The sequence below is a fragment of the Rhinoderma darwinii genome, chromosome 7 (genome assembly GCF_050947455.1).
Source record: "Rhinoderma darwinii isolate aRhiDar2 chromosome 7, aRhiDar2.hap1, whole genome shotgun sequence".
Lineage (NCBI taxonomy): Eukaryota > Metazoa > Chordata > Amphibia > Anura > Rhinodermatidae > Rhinoderma > Rhinoderma darwinii.
In genome coordinates this window covers 9631607-9645673 of record NC_134693.1, presented here as the reverse complement: position 1 = coordinate 9645673, position 14067 = coordinate 9631607, and the positions used below count along the sequence as shown (strand labels likewise).

The 14067-nt window shown below is 43.5% G+C and overlaps 1 protein-coding gene and 1 pseudogene across 1 annotated transcript in view; both read right to left on the bottom strand.

Moving 5' to 3' along the window:
* HOOK1 (hook microtubule tethering protein 1) overlaps positions 1–14067 on the bottom strand; it is a 52160-nt gene that overhangs the window by 36845 nt on the left and 1248 nt on the right. The gene's annotated exons all lie outside the window — the stretch shown is intronic.
* On the bottom strand, positions 7527–7736 carry LOC142658222 (U2 spliceosomal RNA; annotated as a pseudogene).

Here is a 14067-nt window from a genome sequence, read left to right as displayed (position 1 = left end):
TATCTATCTATCTATCTATCTATCTATCTATCTATCTATCTATCTATCTATCTATCTATCTATCTCATATCTATCTATCTATCTCATATCTATCGATCTCATATCTATCATCTAATATCTATCTATCTATCTATCTCTCATATCTATCATCTAATATCTATCTATCTAATCTCATATCTATCTCTGATATCTATTATCTCTCTATCTAATATTTATCATCTCATATATCTATCTCATATCTTTCTTTCTAAAATGTTGCATGTATTAGGGTATGTTCACACAGCCTATTTTCAGCCGTTTTTCGGGCCGTAAACACCCCGAAAAACGGCTGAAAATACGGGGGCTGAACGCCTCCAAACATCTGCCCATTGATTTCAATGGGAAAAACTGCATGTCAATTCTTGAGCCTTTTTGGAGCCGTTTTTCATTGTCTCAATAGAAAAACCGCTCCAAAAACGGCCTTAAAGTGCGCATCAAAAAACGGCTGATGCATAAAAAAACGGCTGAAAATCAGGGGCTGTTCTCCCTTGAAAACAGCTCCGTATTTTACAGCCGTTTTTAGTCTAGGGTGTGAACATAGCCTTACATTTTAAAAAACAACAACAGTTTTACAGTATAAGGCCTCGTGCCCACTTCAGTGATTTTCTTCAGTTTTTTAACGGATATCACACTGACCCATTCATTTCTATAGAGCCATTCACACATCCGTTTTTTTGTTTTATTTTGAGGATCAGTCTCGGCCACTCTATTCATTGGTCCGTTAAAACTACGGACCGCGCATGTAAGCCATCCGTGTGCGGTCCGTGTTTTGCGAATCTGTGATTTGCGGCCGTATAAAGGGCCACGGACGTGTGCTTGAGGCCTTATAGCATATATTATTCATATTCGTTTTTTGTTTTTTTTGCATTAGCCAGATCCTCATCAGCGCCTACAATCTAATTCCACTTGGCCGGCTGCGGTTCGCTCAGGAGACATTATACGGTCACGCTGGATTCTCCTTATCAGAGTTCTAAGGGGAAATATTCCTTATCTCCCATTTACGGATATTGTAACCTAGGAAGTCTCAAGACGCAGCTCCCTGACTACAGCCATATATAATATTATATCTATGTCGTCCCCTGATCGCTCAGCAGCTCGTCCTCCTGACCACGTGTCATAATTGCTGCCATCAGCCAAATGTAACCAGAGACCTCAAGTCAAGTTTCCGTTCCCCTCATTTTTTTGTAGCTAAGAAGCACAACCGCAGCAGTCACATGTTATCCACTGTCCTGTGTAGGGTGTCACTATACATCAACACTGCCAAAGCTGCAGCAAAGTATTAATGTTAGGGTATGTGCACACGTAGTGACCAAAAACGTCTGAAAATCCAGAGCTGTTTTCAAGGGAAAACAGACCCTGCTTTTCAGACGTTTTTTGACCAACTCGCATTATTCGCTGCGTTTTTCGCGCCGTTTTCGCGGTGTTTTTTACGTCCGTTTTTGGAGCTGTTTTCATTGGAGTCTATGAGAAAACAGCTCCAAAAACGTCCAAAGAAGTGTCCTGCATATAATGTATATAAGTGTCCCGCATATAATGTATATAAGTGTCCTGCACTTCTTTTGACGAGGCTGTATTTTTACGCGTCGTCGTTTGACAGCTGTCAAACGACGACGCGTAAATAACAGGTCGTCTGCACAGTACGTCGGCAAACCCATTCAAATGAATGGGCAGATGTTTGCCGACGTATTGTAGCCCTATTTTCAGACGTAAAACGAGGCATAATACGCCTCGTTTACGTCTGAAAATAGGTCGTGTGAACCCAGCCTTATGCAGCCCTAGGTATTGTACCAGAGCAAGCAGGAGCTCATAGCGCTAGCAGGAAATGGTAGGAGACTTCAGCTCTGAAGCCTGCAGAATAGTAACTGCAGCTCTGGAGTAGAATACAGACTGTAATGTTGATAAAGACACAAGATTTGTACACAGTGACATCACCAGCAGAATAGTGAGTGCAGCTCTGGAGTATAATACAGGATGTAACTCAGGATTAGTACAGGATAAGTAATGTAATGTATGTACAGTGACTCCACCAGCAGAATAGTGAGTGCAGCTCTGGAGTATAATACAGGATGTAACTCAGGATCAGTACAGGATAAGTAATGTAATGTATGTACACAGTGACTCCACCAGCAGAATAGTGAGTGCAGCTCTGGAGTATAATACAGGATGTAACTCAGGATCAGTACAGGAGAAGTAATGTAATGTATGTACACAGTGACTCCACCAGCAGAATAGTGAGTGCAGCTCTGGAGTATAATACAGGATGTAACTCAGGATCAGTACAGGAGAAGTAATGTATGTACACAGTGACTCCTCCAGCAGAATAGTGAGTGCAGCTCTGGAGTATAATATAGAATATATCTCAGGATCAGTACAGGATAAGTAATGTTATGTATGTACACGGTGACTCCACCAGCAGAATAGTGAGTGCAGCTCTGGAGAATAATACAGGATGTAACTCAGGATCAGTACAGGAGAAGTAATGTAATGTATGTACACAGTGACTCCACCAGCAGAATAGTGAGTGCAGCTCTGGAGTATAATACAGGATGTAACTCAGGATCAGTACAGGAGAAGTAATGTATGTACACAGTGACTCCTCCAGCAGAATAGTGAGTGCAGCTCTGGAGTATAATATAGAATATATCTCAGGATCAGTACAGGATAAGTAATGTTATGTATGTACACGGTGACTCCACCAGCAGAATAGTGAGTGCAGCTCTGGAGAATAATACAGGATGTAACTCAGGATCAGTACAGGAGAAGTAATGTAATGTATGTACACAGTGACTCCACCAGCAGAATAGTGAGTGCAGCTCTGGAGTATAATACAGGATGTAACTCAGGATCAGTACAGGAATAGTAATGTAATGTATGTACAGTGACTCCACCAGCAGAATAGGGAGTGCAGCTCTGGAGTATAAAACAGGATATAACTCAGGATCAGTACAGGATAAGTAATGTAATGTATGTACACAGTGACTCCACCAGCAGAATAGTGAGTGCAGCTCTGGAGTATAATACAGGATATAACTCAGGATCAGTACAGGATAAGTAATGTAATGTATATACACAGTGACACCACCAGCAGAATAATGAGTGCAGCTCTGGAGTATAATACAGGATGTAACTCAGGATCAGTACAGGAATAGTAATGTAATGTATGTACACAGTGACTCCACCAGCAGAATAGGGAGTGCAGCTCTGGAGTATAATACAGGATATAACTCAGGATCAGTACAGGATAAGTAATGTATGTACACAGTGACTCCACCAGCAGAATAATGAGTGCAGCTCTGGAGTATAATACAGGATGTAACTCAGGATCAGTACAGGAATAGTAATGTAATGTATGTACACAGTGACTCCACCAGCAGAATAGGGAGTGCAGCTCTGGAGTATAATACAGGATATAACTCAGGATCAGTACAGGATAAGTAATGTAATGTATGTACACAGTGACTCCACCAGCAGAATAGTGAGTGCAGCTCTGGAGTATAATACAGGATGTAACTCAGGATCAGTACAGGATAAGTAATGTAATGCATGTACACAGTGACTCCACCAGCAGAATAGTGAGTGCAGCTCTGGAGTATAATGCAGGATGTAACTCAGGATCAGTACAGGATAAGTAATGTAATGTATGTACACAGTGACCACCAGCAGAATAGTGAGTGCAGCTCTGGAGTATAATACACGATGTAACTCAGGATCAGTACCGGATAAGTAATGTAATGTATGTACACAGTGACTCCACCAGCAGAATAGTGAGCGCAGCTCTGGAGTATAATACAGGATGTAACTCAGGATCAGTACCGGATAAGTAATGTAATGTATGTACACAGTGACTCCACCAGCAGAATAGTGAGCGCAGCTCTGGAGTATAATACAGGATGTAACTCAGGATCAGTACCGGATAAGTAATGTAATGTATGTACACAGTGACTCCACCAGCAGAATAGTGAGTGCAGCTCTGGAGTATAATACAGGATGTAACTCCGGATCAGTACAGGATAAGTAATGTATGTACACAGTGACTCCACCAGCAGAATAGTGAGTGCAGCTCTGGAGTATAATACAGGATGTAACTCAGGATCAGTACCGGATAAGTAATGTAATGTATGTACACAGTGACTCCACTTTTTGTGCAGATCTTTCCCTATATGTATAATGGATGGATGTTTATAAAGGCTAATAATATATAAATGTTTGCAGGGTGGCGTTGTTGTAGCAGACTATCCATACTATGAGAGGAAACTGTGCCTGGTCTTGCGGTGTCATTAATGTCACCGGGTCACACATTCCAGGATCGGGTAGTAAAACTAATCCCAGGTTGAAATTCTCCAATCGGATAGAGAGAGAAAATAATCAAATCATGAAAACCATTCACACTGAGGAATCCGGAGACTTTGTGGTTACAAGCAGCTACTTCATGCTGTAATAACACCCAGGAGTCGCCTGGACTGGTTCTACTGGTATTCCAAGCGAGGGCAGCGCCAGGCAAGTGAACCCCAGCTGCAGAGATGCCGCGTGCATGCAGTGATCTGTACCTGAGCCGGATACATGACGCTCCGTACACCGCGCCACCATCATATAATACAGTCTACGGAGCCTGAAATAGCGCATATATATATATATATTCATATAGCACCCGGCCCTCATTTTTTTACATTTCCTGATGGGGAATGCTACACGTTGGCGTTTGTGCCATTGAAATTTATTATAGGACATTTCATGTATAAAAATAAGTAAATGAAGACAAGCATGGCTGCTGAAATACTCACCCAGCGACTCCTGCATGCGGCATTACTTACTGATAAGCTGTAGCACTGCTCATCCTGGCCTTTCTGGTTCATGAACAGAATGCTACAACTACAGTAAAGACTGACACTTATACAAGCAAAGCATAGAAGAGGGAGTGGGGTGGAATTCTGCATTATAGTGTGGATTTATGTCATTCAGTGTATGTAGAAAGCTGGGTGACAACCTATGTCATCTATTAGATGGAGGCCAAGAAAACGTAGAAATGGCTGAAAGGAATATTGATAGACTTTACACAGGAGGACGGACTCTGGCGCTCCCCAGTTACCTTTTCTTTCTACAGATTACTTTCACTCATTTATGGCTAGTGACAAGTAACATAAATTGATACATGAACCTAAGGACTCGTTTCTTATCGCCCCACCCCCATCATTATTAAAATGAAAATATAATTACCACATAACTACATAGGAAGTCTACCAGCCAATCAATGAGAGGATAATATCCCCTTCGGAGACCAGCGCCGTCCTCTAATCATTTATGGGCAACCAAATCCTTGCAAGAGAAAATACCCGGGATTAGGCAGCTCTGCAAATCTGATTCTATTAAGTAACAGTATTTACTGAGCGAAGGCCGACGTCTCACTATATATAGCAGAAGAAAATCCTACATACAGTACAATTACCAGCAGGACCACAGCTATAACGGAGCCTGGCATAAAGGGCACCGCCACCTCTGATCACCATCTATACTTTATATATAATCTACCAAAGCAGATCACTCACTGTGTACATACATTACTTATCCCGTACTGATCCCGAGTTATATCCTGTATTATACTCCAGAGCTGCACTCACTATTCTGCTGGTGGAGTCACTGTGTACATACATTACTTATCCCGTACTGATCCTGAGTTATATCCTGTATTATACTCCAGAGCTGCACTCACTATTCTGCTGGTGGAGTCACTGTGTACATACATTACATCACTTATCCTGTACTGATCCTGAGTTACATCCTGTATTATACTCCAGAGCTGCACTCACTATTCTGCTGGTGGAGTCACTGTGTACATACATTACATTACTTATCCTGTACTGAGTTACATCCTGTATTATACTCCAGAGCTGCACTCACTATTCTGCTGGTGGAGTCACTGTGTACATACATTACATTACTATCCTGTACTGATCCTGAGTTGCATCCTGTATTATACTCCAGAGCTGCACTCACTATTCTGCTGGTGGAGTCACTGTGTACATACATTACATTACTTATCCGGTACTGATCCTGAGTTACATCCTGTATTATACTCCAGAGCTGCACTCACTATTCTGCTGGTGGAGTCACTGTGTACATACATTACATTATTTATCCTGTACTGATCCTGAGTTACATCCTGTATTATACTCCAGAGCTGCACTCACTATTCTGCTGGTGGAGTCACTGTGTACATACATTACATTATTTATCCTGTACTGATCCTGAGTTATATCCTGTACTATACTCCAGAGCTGCACTCCCTATTCTGCTGGTGGAGTCACTGTGTACATACATTGCATTACTTATCCTGTACTGATCCGGAGTTACATCCTGTATTATACTCCAGAGCTGCACTCACTATTCTGCTGGTGGAGTCACTGTGTACATACATTGCATTACTTATCCTGTACTGATCTGGAGTTACATCTTGTATTATACTCCAGAGCTGCACTCACTATTCTGCTGGTGGAGTCACTGTGTACATACATTACATTACTTATCCTGTACTGATCCTGAGTTGCATCCTGTACTAAACTCCAGAGCTGCACTCACTATTCTGCTGGTGGTGTCACTGTGTACATACATTACTTATCCCGAGTTACATCCTGTATTATACTCCAGAGCTGCACTCACTATTCTGCTGGGGGAGTCACTGTATACATACATTACATTACTTATCCTGTACTGATCTTGAGTTACATCCTGTATTATACTCCAGAGCTGCACTCACTATTCTGCTGGTGGAGTCACTGTGTAAATACATTACATTACTTATCCTGTACTGATCCTGAGTTACATCCTGTATTATACTCCAGAGCTGCACTCACTATTCTGCTGGTGGAGTCACTGTGTACATACATTACATTACTTATCCTGTACTGATCCTGAGTTACATCCTGTATTATACTCCAGAGCTGAACTCAATATTCTGCTGGAGGAGTCACTGTGTACATACATTACATTACTTATCCTGCACTGATCCTAAGTTACATCCTGTATTATACTCCAGAGCAGCACTCGCTATTCTGCTGATGGATTCACCTTAATCAGGGTTAATTTAATAGCTGTCGGTTAGCAGGTCACAAGCCGCCCCTTTAACCCTATGCAGACAACCACATTGAACCCTATTATATCAGTAAAGTAAATAAACTTCCACTCCACCCCCAGTTTCTGTCTAACATGAAGTGTCATCACGGGCCCTGTATTTTGAGGTCACTGGTTCTTGTGCGCTGCAGGATATATATTGTGCTCCTGCTGTAACTGTCTGAACTCTCATTCCTACGTAAAGCCTCTTCATCCACAATAAGGACACGGCACAATGGCTCAGTGGAAGGATTTGGATCTCGATATTATCCCCGTTGCCGTCCGACTACCAAAAAGGACAAAGAGAACAGTTTATAGAAACACACGAAAAGGTTTCTCAAGGGGGAAGGGGAAGGAGCGGAGGTCACAACAGAGACGATTACTGAGGAAAACTCCAGCTGTGGAGAAACTACAACTCCCAGCAGAATCCCCCAATGAGGTTTATGGAAATGGGTTTTCTAAACTGGACAACCCCTTTAAGCCAGCCTAGTCTAACCCGCCTTGTGCATGACCTGCGTGATCCACCGCAATGGCCTCCTCTAAGCCAGGAACAGATATTACACGTGATCTAAGCCAAAGGGCCAAGAAGCGATTATTTAATATATCAGACCTGGAGTAGCAGAATTCACTCTATGGACGATGAGTGGAATGATGTCACCAGTAGGGGTGGAGCTAAACTGCTGTTTCCAAGGGCAACCAGCAGGATTTTGAAAGCAGCTTTGGATGTGACTAGAGGAAATTACATAAAATAACTCAAATAGTTACCAACATGGTAAAGCAAAGTATGAGCAAAATGACTCAACTTTTTAGGTTTATTTAAAATGCTATTAGAGGCACATGGGGGGATGGGGTGGTAGAAGAACACATTATAGAACAGCCATGTCAGTACGTAGGTGAATGAGACGTCCAGCCCAGGGTCCTCTACAGCTGCACCGCTGCCCCTTCCCCCACAACGTCTGGCTACGAAGCACCCTCATGTTATTGTACAGGGGACTCGTTAAAGGAATTTTATCCCTTCATGCAAATTTAATGGCTTCTCTTGTACCCACAGCATCTACCAACAGCATGCTGTGAGCTTGAGCTAGAATAAAGGGGAAACAGTCAGCAAGGAAGGTGCCCCTTAGATTAGTCCATCTGTACAATGTCAAAGCTGAGCTAGTGGGAGTAAATGTGCCCATCAACTGCCCCCGCCGGCAGGCTGGTCTGCAGGGGAAAGTGCAAGGCCTTGGAAATACCCTGCAGGGTTAATATTGCGTCCTTCTCCCATTAAAGCGGTATTCCCAGAATCAATGATCACCTATCTACAGGATAGGTGGGAAGTGTGTGATCGCTGGGAACCGCACCGATCACGAGAACAGGGGTGGAGTTTGAATGGAGCGGCGATGCAGAACTGCAATTGCGGATAGTATAGAACACGTGCTATCCTATGGGCCAATGCACACGACCGCAGTTTCCATGGTCCGTACATTGCCCGGAGCCCGGACCGCAAAAAAAATAGGACGTCATTATATGGTCCGTAATTGCAGTCCAGGCTCATTGAAATGAATGCACGTCTTGTGTGTGCACGGTCCATGATTGCGGACGGCCCGCGGATGAGACTCTGCGGCCCGTTTGTGCCGTAATCACGGCCTGTGCACGCAGCTACGGCCGGGTGCAGGAGGCCTAACAGATGCAGATTTTGTTGCTTTGAAATTCGCAACAAAAAAAAGTCTGCTGCGTGAGGACTCATTAAAAGCACGCAGTGTATACGCCCTCTGCGCCGCAGGGAATTCCGGGCGGAAAACCGCATCAAACCGTGGTGCAGTTTTTCACCCGGAATGTCCACTGCGGAAAACTGCAGCATTTAGTTTCATCCTAGGAGACTGCTGATTGGCTGCAGCGGCAGTCACACGGGATGAAACGTCAGGAGGCTGCGCTGGAAGAAGAAACACAGACTTCTGGGTAAGTATAAGTCTATGTTCACATGCAAACTCAAAAACGTCTGAAAATACGGAGCGGTTTTCAAGAGAAAACAGCTCCTGATTTTCAGAAGTTTTTTAATTTAAGCCGCTCGCGATTTTCACAGTTTTTTCCGCTGCGTTTTTTACGGCCGTTTTTGGAGCTGTTTTCAATAGAGTCTATGAAAAACGGCTCCAAAAACATCCCAAGAAGTGACCTGCATTTCTTTTTTGCGGATATTTTTTTACGCGGCCGTTTTTCAAAACGGCCACGTAAAAAAACGGCCCGTTGGAATAGAACGCCGTTTTTTCCATTGAAATGAATGGCCAGATGTTTGGAGGCGTTCTGCTTCCGATTTTTCGGGTGTTTACGGCCTGAAAAACGGCCAAAAATAGGACGTGTGAACATACCCTAAGAGTTACATTTTTTAGCGGCGGAATCGATGCGATTCCGCCACAAAAAAACACAAGAACTGCCATTTGTTGCCGAAAATCCGCTGTATTTACGCCACGTGTGAACTGACCCTTAAAGAGGCTCTGTCACCAGATTTTGCAGCCCCTATCTGCTATTGCAGCAGATCGGCGCTGCAATGTAGATTACAGTAACGTTTTTATTTTTAAAAAACGAGCATTTTTGGCCAAGTTATGACCATTTTCGTATTTATGCAAATGAGGCTGGCAAAAGTACAACTGGGCGTGTTTAAAAGTAAAAGTCCAAGTGGGCGTGTATTATGTGCGTACATCGGGGCGTGTTTACTACTTTTACTAGCTGGGCGTTCTGACGAGAAGTATCATCCACTTCTCTTCACAACGCCCAGCTTCTGGCAGTGCAGACACAGCCGTGTTCTCCAGAGATCACGCTGTGTCGTCACTCACAGGTCCTGCATCGTGTCGGCCACATCGGCACCAGAGGCTACAGATGATTCTGCAGCAGCATCAGCGTTTGTAGGTAAGTAGCTACATCGATTTACCTGCAAACGCCGATGCTGCTGCAGAATCATCTGTAGCCTCTGGTGCCGGTGTCCTCGCTCGTCTGACACGATGCAGGACCTGTGAGTGACGTCACAGATCTGCACTGCCAGAAGTTGGGCGTTGTGAAGAGAAGTGGATGATACTTCTCATCAGAACGCCCAGCTAGTAAAAGTAGTAAACACGCCCCGATGTACGCACATAATACACGCCCAGTTGTACTTTTACTTTTCAACACGCCCAGTTGTACTTTTGCAAGCCTCATTTGCATAAATACGAAAATGGTCATAACTTGGCCAAAAATGCTCGTTTTTTAAAAATAAAAACGTTACTGTAATCTACATTGCAGCGCCGATCTGCTGCAATAGCAGATAGGGGCTGCAAAATCTGGTGACAGAGCCTCTTTAAGGGGAAAAATTGTTATAATAATATTATGTTAGGCAATTCCCAATCATGCATATACGGATGGCGGTTTTGCAGGGCGCAGAAAATGTAAATATAGTGTGTAACTTAATCATTCCAGTAATCTTAGGAAAATCTGGAGTCCCGCGGCCTCAAAAGACTGAGCAAAGATTACTAAGATATTATTCTTCCTGAGTAGATATACAATTTTTCAATATACTTTCTGTATCACTTCCTCAAGGTTTTTAAGATCTCTGCTTGCTGTCAAATAGGAACTTGCATCGATTACTACCAGGGGAAAAAAATTTGTCCTGGACATGCGACAATCACATAGGAGCTCCGCTTGTTATAAGACGCAGCTCTGATACCTGCACTGTAAGGCCCCATGCACACGGCCGCAAAAAATCTCCATAATTGCGGAACCGCCCGGATCTATTGGCCGCGGACACCTTTCCGTATCGTACCGTAGAAGCGTGCCGGAAATTATAGAGCATGTCCTACTTTTTGTTTTTTACGGGCTGTGCTCCTATACTTTGTATGGGTGCACGGCTCCGAAAAAGCGGCCCGCAGCCGTCGGCGGCCAGCTGTGCTCGCAAATAAGTCACATGTGACAGCACCCGAACAAGACGCTGCCGCTATATGAGCTCCCTCTGCACTGATTGGACGAGAGGCCCAAGAGCTTTAAAGGGGATTTTCCATCTTAAGTTAATAAAAAGATTAATCATTGTATAAAAGTTTTGCAACTTTCGATTATACATTGGGGGGAATTTATTAGGACTGGCGTTATAAATGGCAGTCCTAGTATAAGAAAATTTGGCGTAAATTAGTTTGGCTGCGGGTGGCCCCACCCCTTTTTGTAGAGGATAAGTAATGTAATGTATGTACACAGTGACTCCACCAGCAGAATAGTGAGTGCAGCTCTGGAGTATAATACAGGATGTAACTCAGGATCAGTAATGTAATGTATGTACACAGTGACTCCACCAGCAGAATAGTGAGTTCAGCTCTGGAGTATAATACAGGATGTAACACAGGATCAGTACAGGATAATAATGTAATGTAGGTACACAGTGACTCCACCAGCAGAATAGTGAGTGCAGCTCTGGAGTATAATACAGGCTGTAACTCAGGATCAGTACAGGATAAGTAATGTAATGTATGTACACAGTGACTCCACCAGCAGAATAGTGAGTGCAGCTCTGGAGTATAATACAGGATGTAACTCAGGATCAGTACAGGATAAGTAATGTATGTACACAGTGACTCCACCAGCAGAATAGTGAGTGCAGCTCTGGAGTATAATACTGGATATAACTCAGGATCCGTACAGGATAAGTAATGTAATGTATGTACACAGTGACTCCACCAGCAGAATAGTGAGTGCAGCTCTGGAGTATAATACAGGATATAACTCAGGATCAGTACAGGATAAATAATGTAATGTATGTACACAGTGACTCCACCAGCAGAATAGTGAGTGCAGCTCTGGAGTATAATACAGGATATAACTCAGGATCAGTGCAGGATAAGTAATGTAATGTATGTACACAGTGACTCCACCAGCAGAATAGTGAGTGCAGCTCTGGAGTATAATACTGGATATAACTCAGGATCAGTACAAGATAAGTAATGTAATGTATGTACACAGTGACTCCACCAGCAGAATAGTGAGTGCAGCTCTGGAGTATAATACAGGATGTAACTCAGGAGCAGTACAGGATAAGTAATGTATGTACACAGCGACTCCACCAGCAGAATAGTGAGTGCAGCTCTGGAGTATAATACAGGATGTAACTCAGGAGCAGTACAGGATAAGTAATGTATGTACACAGTGACTCCACCAGCAGAATAGTGAGTGCAGCTCTGGAGTATAATACAGGATATAACTCAGGATCAGTACAGGATAAGTAATGTAATGTATGTACACAGTGACTCCACCAGCAGAATAGGGAGTGCAGCTCTGGAGTATAATACAGGATGTAACTCAGGATCTGTAAAGGATCTGCCAGACACAGCTTCTGTGTCAACGCCGATAGGTAATCAGTCTGCACCTGCTTCTATGTCTGTGAGACTGACTCCATCTTCCACCACTCAGGATGGCAGGCTTAGGAGTGGGAGAACCTATCACAGCCTGGCCAGACGGAGCTAGCTCCCGCCCTCTGTCTATTTATACCTGCCTTTCCTGTTCCTCCTTTGCTTGTGATTCTTCTCTGCTGGTTTCCTGGCCCTGCTGCAGCTTCTTGAACTACTACCCTCTGCTTGTTATTGACCTTGGCTTTTCTGACCACTCTTCTGCTCAGCGTTTTTGTACCTCGCTCATCTCCTGGTCTGACTCGGCTCGTTCACCTCGCTTGTTGCTCACGGTGTTCCCGTGGGCAACTTCCCCATTTCCCCGGCTTCTTTGTACCCTTCTCAGTTTTTCTGTCGTGCACCTATTGAGCGTAGGGACCGTCGCCCAGTTGTACCCCGTCGCCTAGGGCGGGTCGTTGCAAGTAGGCAGGGACTGAGTGGCGGGTAGATTAGGGCTCACCTGTCTGTCTCCCTACCCCGACATTACAGGATCAGTGCAGGATAAGTAATGTAATGTATGTACACAGTGACTCCACCAGCAGAATAGTTAGTGCAGCTCTGGAGTATAATACAGGATATAGCTCAGGATCAGTACAGGATAAGTAATGTAATGTATGTACACAGTGACTCCACCAGCAGAATAGTGAGTGCAGCTCTGGAGTATAATACAGGATGTAACTCAGGATCAGTACAGGATAAGTAATGTAATGTATGTACACAGTGACTGCACCAGCAGAATAGTGAGTGCAGCTCTGGAGTATAATACAGGATATAACTCAGGATCAGTACAGGATAAGTCATGTAATGTATGTACACCGTGACTCCACCAGCAGAATAGTGAGTGCAGCTCTGGAGTATAATACAGGATGTAACTCAGGATCAGTACAGGATAAGTAATGTAATCTATGTACACAGTGACTCCACCAGCAGAATAGTGAGTGCAGCTCTGGAGTATAATACAGGATGTAACTCAGGATCAGTACAGGATAAGTAATGTAATGTATATACACAGTGACTCCACCAGCAGAATAGTGAGTGCAGCTCTGGAGTATAATACAGGATGTAACTCAGGATCAGTACAGGATAAGTAATGTAATGTATGTACACAGTGACTCCACCAGCAGAATAGTGAGTGCAGCTCTGGAGTATAATACAAGATGTAACTCAGGATCAGTACAGGATAAGTAATGTAATGTATGTACACAGTGACTCCACCAGCAGAATAGTGAGTACAGCTCTGGAGTATAATACAGGATGTAACTCAGGATCAGTACAGGATAAGTAATGTAATGTATGTACACAGTGACTCAAATTGATATGGAAAATGAAGTGGGATTCATACAGTTGAGGGACATGTACAATGCGTCCCTTTAGTCGCATCAATATGCGTTGCGTCAGCATTTAGTGTAGAAATCTTTAAAGCTCTGAAATCTCAAGCGAATGGTCAGGGTTTGTGCAGACACAAAATCAAAAACGTCTGAAAATACGGAGCTGTTTTCAAGTGAAAACATTTCCCGATTTTCAAAAGTTTTTTAAGCCACTCGCG